The sequence below is a fragment of the Pseudophryne corroboree genome, chromosome 1 (genome assembly GCF_028390025.1).
Source record: "Pseudophryne corroboree isolate aPseCor3 chromosome 1, aPseCor3.hap2, whole genome shotgun sequence".
Lineage (NCBI taxonomy): Eukaryota > Metazoa > Chordata > Amphibia > Anura > Myobatrachidae > Pseudophryne > Pseudophryne corroboree.
In genome coordinates this window covers 976,368,661-976,375,668 of record NC_086444.1, presented here as the reverse complement: position 1 = coordinate 976,375,668, position 7,008 = coordinate 976,368,661, and the positions used below count along the sequence as shown (strand labels likewise).

At 42.9% G+C, this 7,008-nt stretch overlaps 2 pseudogenes; both read left to right on the top strand.

Annotated features, from left to right (window-relative positions):
* The first annotated feature begins 2,734 nt into the window (after positions 1-2,734).
* LOC134958547 (5S ribosomal RNA) lies at positions 2,735-2,852 on the top strand (annotated as a pseudogene).
* A 121-nt stretch (positions 2,853-2,973) lies between these two features.
* Positions 2,974-3,091, top strand: LOC134937463 (5S ribosomal RNA; annotated as a pseudogene).
* Positions 3,092-7,008: the final 3,917 nt, after the last annotated feature.

The window sequence follows — 7,008 nt, the reverse complement described above, 5'->3', positions numbered from 1 at the left end:
TGCGCTCCAGCCAGTCACCGAACCGCAGGCTGCAGCGGCACATTCCATTGGACAGCTGAGCTGTCTCTCAGCAGCCCAGCAGAGCTCTGCAGCGCCGGCGGCTGTGACGTCAGACAGCGGGGAGGAGCTCAGCGCTACGGATCGGATCTGTATTGTAATAGAGATCCGATCTGTGGCTGGCGGCGGGGGGCCCTTTTAGATTGGGGGGCCCGGGGTACTTACCCCCGGAGCCCCCCCCCCCCTTAATCCGACTCTGGGCTACACTACTAGGCAACTACTGGCCATTGCTGCTGTCAAATCTGCATGAATGTAATGTGAACAAAGAGAGGGAGGAAGGGATGGGTAATGTGTGATGATCAGATGTGAATAAAGCCAATATGAGCCTAGAATCTGGTTCTGAGGACCACAGGAAGGTATAAGAATAGTTTGTCGGGACTGCCCTGGATTACGTCTCAGCAGCTGACATTGGTACAGATGTGTCCTTTTATAACTTTGCAGTGTTCACTCCTCCGATGTTATGGTATGCTAGGCTGTGACTATTAGCAGCAGCGTGCATTCAGTAGAAAGCTAATGGCATCATACGCAATGCAGCAAGGCTGTAAAGGGACACATCTACACTCAGCCTTTACAATTCAACCAAGCAAACCAGGTAGAAACAAATTCAGCCAGGATACAGTCAGAAGATGCTCCCTCTCCCACCACAGTCTTAGTGATCTGAATAACTGTGTCCCAGAACTCGCAAATCTTGGGACAATCCCACCAAATATGGAGGGGAGATCCCGGCGTCTGTCTACAGTGCCACAGGGGTTAGGCAGGCCTGAGAACAATTTGGGCAATTGTGAAAACGAGGTTGTGGATCTGCACCAGCTTAAAAAATAAAGGTTGTAGATAAAAAGAAAGATATCTATAAGGTACCAAAATGTTGACTATTATTGTAAATCATAAATAGTACTGAGTTTTGGCGGTGCTCCCATGGATTTTGTAGTTAGCCTACATGAGAAAACAAGAGAAAGACAAAATACCCTTGTGTGGAAGCACTCTTTGGGTAAAATATGAAAAAAATGAAAAAAATGTGTATGGTAGAGGAGAGGACCCTTTCGTTGTCCTTCCTCTATAGAATTGGATAAAACTTAACTTTTAATAATATTCTATAGAAAATTTCACTGGAGGTGAACAAAAAAGAATAAACATAAAATCTAGATTGCCATTGTACCAAATAAGGTTCTAGATATGGCAGGTGAAAATTTTTGTGGTTGTTGTATAATTGTTGAAAATAAACAATATGTACAGGTCACAGAAAGGATCGGATTGTAAGATAAGCTTAAAAAAATATATATCGTTTCCATATATATTAGTTCATACACATTCTCCATTAATTCTTCATGCATAAGTATATGCCAATGTTCATTTTTCACATTATTTAACAATTATTTAACCCCTTACATTCTCACAATCCAATGTTCAATCAATCTTTGCAAAATACTTTGACATCATAGCTCAGATCCATGCTCATGTGTCACATTGCACAGTTTAAAATTATCAATATGTTTCTAGGATAACAAAATCATCCAATTTGTCTGCTCGGACTAATTAGTCCACCACACCTCAGCTCCAGTATGCTATTTAATATAATGATTACTCCTTCCAGAGTACTAACCTTCCTTTACCCCAATTAAACCTATTTACGATCCCAATAAATTCAGCTGCATTACATCCAATTACAATCAACTCCTCCGTGCATCCTATTTATATGGAGAGCAGGCGGACAGAGAGCACAGGGCTTCCGTGAACAAGCCTAGCTCACAGGTGAAACGTACGTCGGATTCTGACGTCCATTCAGTGACGTCATCGCGGCTTCGCCCTCTCCGGAACGGGCGGCCGCACGGTCACAGAACACGGGGCACGGACACGATTTTTAATCAAACTACAGCCACCTTTCTCCAAGGATATCTACATCACTGGAAGTGGTAACATTTAACATTTAACATTGTGTCCGTTTTTCAAACAGCGCTTCAGACCCTTAATTTGGGTCTAGCAACGTTACTGTCTGCTCCGTACTTTTCATTCAGGATTGAATCTATTAAATTAGTTGATCAAGGACATGTACTATAAGCTTCTATAGTCTTCATATATGGACAAAAAAGACTGTTTTCTCTGCTGCGCCAATTTAATCAATCTTCTGTAGATTTATCTGATCACAGGCTATTTACAGCAGACAAACTCAATAGGTAGTGACTACTACAAATACTGTGCCGGCATCTTAACAGCACATTAGACCCCTCTATTGGGACCAATAATCTAAGTGCCTGCTTTGTGATTATCTTTAGGATTGAACCTATTTGCAGTTAATCAACAACTGCCTTGTTAGCCATTACAATCTTGGTTAACACAGGAATACATGGTTTTTCTCAGCTGTTATTAATTTAACATATCTGATCATAAATATTTGCTATTTATAGCAAGAAAACCTTTAGATAGGTACTTTCAGTACAGCAGCAAACCCCTTTTTTGTTTAACACAAAAATTTTTTTTTCAGATTATCTTGCTGCAGGATCATTTAATTATCACTTTGCTGGTCATTAGCAGCACCCCTTACCCTTCAGTGGGACTAATAACTTTGGATTTTGCTTCCAAATCATAATTTCCCAGGACCAATCCCAGGGAATTTTGGTTAATTATCATTTACACATACTCTTAAACCTGACAATTGTTTACTTATCTCTTGAAATAAACGGCCCACGGCCATACTATCCTGAATACGCCCGATCACGTCTGATCTTGGAAGCTAAGCAGGTATGGCCTGGTTAGTACATGGATGGGAGACCGCCAGGGAATACTAGGTGCTGTGGGCCTCTTTTTCCAGGAGATCACATTTAAGAACATTTCCCCCACAATCTCACAGCCTTCCAGCTGAATACTTAGGCCATTTTTCTAATCAGCACAAAAAATCACCAGTGATTCCTGATACAATCGGCCCACGGCCATACTATCCTGAATGCGCCCGAACACGTCCGATCTTGGAAGCTAAGCAGGTATGGCCTGGTCAGTACGTGGATGGGAGACCTCCAGGGAATACTAGGTGCTGTGGGACGTTTTTCCTTCAGGCAATCCAATATCATTTTTTTAAGCTTATCTTACAATCCGATCCTTTCTGTGACCTGTACATATTGTTTATTTTCAACAATTATACAACAACCACAAAAATTTTCACCTGCCATATCTAGAACCTTATTTGGTACAATGGCAATCTAGATTTTATGTTTATTCTTTTTTGTTCACCTCCAGTGAAATTTTCTATAGAATATTATTAAAAGTTAAGTTTTATCCAATTCTATAGAGGAAGGACAACGAAAGGGTCCTCTCCTCTACCATACACATTTTTTTCATTTTTTTCATATTTTACCCAAAGAGTGCTTCCACACAAGGGTATTTTAACAATTTGGGCAATGTAATGAATTTAAAGTGTATCTCAACTACTGAGAGACTTTGTTCGGAAACTTGGATATATATACAAAAATTTGTTTTCATTGCCCATCTGAGATAGAGTGTCACAGGTCCTTATGTCAAACGGGGGTTTAAGAAGCTAGAGAGCTGAACTGTATCTTGGCAAATAGTTTATATATGTCAAAAAGGACATGCCTAGGTGACATTGAAGCAGTACATAGTAATTCAAAGGGGTGAGAGCTCAGTAAAGCGAAGCCTCATGGATAAGTTTCTGTAGGAAATGTTTTCCCTGGAGGTACAGCCTTAACTCCCCACTCGACAACTTCCATTTCTCCTGAAAAGTGGAGAAAGGTAGAACCGTATCCTCCACTAGTTGGCCAAGACATGTCACACCTGAAGTGCGCCAATTGGAGAAAGACTGATGGTGAAGGGCTGGAGGGAAGTCAGCATAGAAAAAAAGGGAGGTAGGGAGTGTGGGAATGTGGGGAATGAAGAAATATGCAAGAGAGCCCTACATGCTTTCCACAAGGACAGTATAGGAGAGATCGTTGGGTGAGTCAAGGATTGTAGGGATCATATCCAAGGGACTACATTTATGGGGATAGATCTTTAATGGAAACCCATTGTTTAGTATCTATGCCTCTAGTCAATTCTATTACACAGCAAAGCAGGACTGCATGATAATAGTTAAAAAAGCCGTATCGTGTTGCAGCCAAGATACATTTTCAGAAAAAAAAGATACCTGATTTTAGCAGGGTCACATGGGACCTGTCAGCTCACTTGCAACAGGCACCTCCCGCTGAGTGGTGTATTGAGGATAGATGTAGGAGGACACATCTGTAAATCTCAGTATTTTATTGCCCCATACAAAGTCTTCTATTATCTTGTGTAAATCTTTAAAAAAGGCAGGAGGGATGTGTATGGGCAATGCCTGCAATGAGTAAAGTAGTCTGACAAGAATGTTAATTTTAATAATGCTAATTTGTCATAACCAAACACATCCAGCGTTGCAAACACATTACTTTGTACACTTTGTGGGGACGAGGTCCTGCTTGTGTTTTTTGATACATTAACTTCTGACTGCCATGATATGCAATGAAATTAGAAATAATTATCAAGGCTAAAATGTGATTTACCCTTTTTATTTTTCATATTTGTCAGTAGACATTTGCTGTATGCCCTGGAAGTGTCCGTTTTCAAGAATGACTAACTGTACAGAATTTTTTTTTCCCCTTAGCCTGATTTTTACCAGTTAATACCAGGGCCTGTTCTAGAACAAGCGAAGGCCAGGGCAAAAATTTCCTTTTGGAAAGGTCCGCTTGAGACTAGATGGCACCTGTAAGCCCCCCCTTGAGATGCGTCTGGTTAATATACTGTACCAGTTAATATACAATATACTGTACATTATGGGCCTGATTTTTAGTTGTACACCAATGCTGCCACAGGTACGATTTTTGACTCAGAATATGTCCAAAAATATGTTAATGTATAGAGACGCTAAACAGAGCCTTCGCAGCTGCAGCTCTGTACACATTCACAGCATTGGCGCAGATCTGGGAAACATTGACTCCTTGTGTGAGTCTATGGTAACTTAGAATGGGTGCTGCAACTGAGATGCCGGAGACAGAAATGCCTGTTTTTTTAGCGGCACTCCCAGTTACCTCCCACAAAATGGTCGCTCTCTGTCAATCACTTGCACATGAATCATCACTGTGACCGTAATCACAATTCAATAACCGCATATGCACATTGTGGCAGTGATGCATGCGCAGACCACCGATAATCATTCAGTTGCGTGAACATCGGAATGGCATACATCTATGAATCAGGCCCAATAACCTATCATGCTAGGCAATGTAGTTCATCAAGATCAGTCGATACTGATCATACTAGACTTTGTGTGTGTTATATACCAATATCATTATCTAATATTATATGATTAGTAAATATACAGATATATTAATATATTTATAGTTGTGCCTTTTCCATACATGTAGGGGCCACCAGTATCAGGGAAGCCTTGACGTGGCCTGTTGGCTTAACCATATCTTTGCCATACATGCCAACATTCTGGCTGCCTCCTCCGGGAGGAGACAGCCAGGATGGCAAAGTGGGGGGCGTGGCCACAGCATGAGGGGGCATGGCATGGGGCAGTGACACCAAATGGGGACAGGTCTGGGGCGTGACAGCGGAATCGCGGGGGGAAACCTCTGGGGAACCATGGCCTCAGGATTGCCCTTCCCTCTGGGCTTTAAGAGGTGTACTAATAGGGGGATCAGTATGATATCCCGGCACACGGGATCCTATTGGTCGTAATACAGACACCGGGATCGCGGTGCAAAAAAGGCAGACAGGGGTGAGTAAGGGGTGTTTGCCCCTCTCCCCACCCCCTTAACCCTCCCTGTCTGCAGCCTAAAACTGACCTCCCCCTTTGTGCCTAACTTTAACCCTCCCATGGAGGTGCCTAATCCTAACCTCTGTCCCCACTGCCTAACCCACCCTACCTGCAGCCTAACCCTAACCTCTCCCCACCAGCAGCCTAACTCTAACCCCACTGGGAGCTATGGCTAGGGGTAGAATATGGGAGGGGTAGAATACTTACGTATACCTGCTTATACTTGCCAAAGGTCTACTGCTGTGTAGACTAATGCTGCATTCAGATCGCAAATGCCGGATCCTACCCGGTAAGAGAAACGTGTACTTACCGGGTGGGATCCGGCATTTGCGCTCCGTTGCTGGCTTTCCAACCCGGCAATATACCGGGTCGGTTGCCATAGCAGCGGAGGGCGCAGCAGCAGCAGGGGCGGGGGTGGAGGCGGCGCCGGGAGATGAGCTCATCTCCTGCGCCGCCTCTGCCTATGATGTGAATGGGAGCCGTGTCGCATCGGAACGGCTCCCATTCACACTGCGCCTGACCCGGTAATCAACCCGGTAATAACCCTTCTTTTTTACCGGGTTGAATTACCGGGTCAGGCGACCCGCTAATTCTGAAAAGGACCTTTCACATCGCACACTGACCCGTTTCGACACGGCAATATGCCGTGTCGATACCGGGTTTTTAGTGCGATGTGAAAGGGGTATAAGAGGAAAAGATGAAAAAACATTGTTATTGGATGAACAAGCAGAGAGACAAACTGCAAACAGTGGTGTAATTGTATAGAGAGACAAATCTCTATATGTAAACATGTTACTCTAACTATTAAGGACATGGAAAATGCCTAAATTAAGGACAATTAACCCAAAGGGCCAGTTGTTTTTATATAGTACACACATTGAGGGGGATAAGTTATTTCTTATAGTAATAAGTGGGTACCTTCAGAATAGAAATTTGACCAGTAAATAATAAAAGCTATAAATTGCTAACATTTAGGGTTCAATCCAATTAGGTACAAGTTGCCATTGCTGCGATGTTTCAACATTGGCAACGGCACCCAAACTCGCACTCATTGTGGCCAGATAGGGCTGCGGGCATTTTTGATCGAGTTTAGGCTGCTGTAAAGTGCGGCTGTTGTAAGACAAACTCGCACCTAATTAAATTGACCCCTTAGTTGCTAAATGTGATAA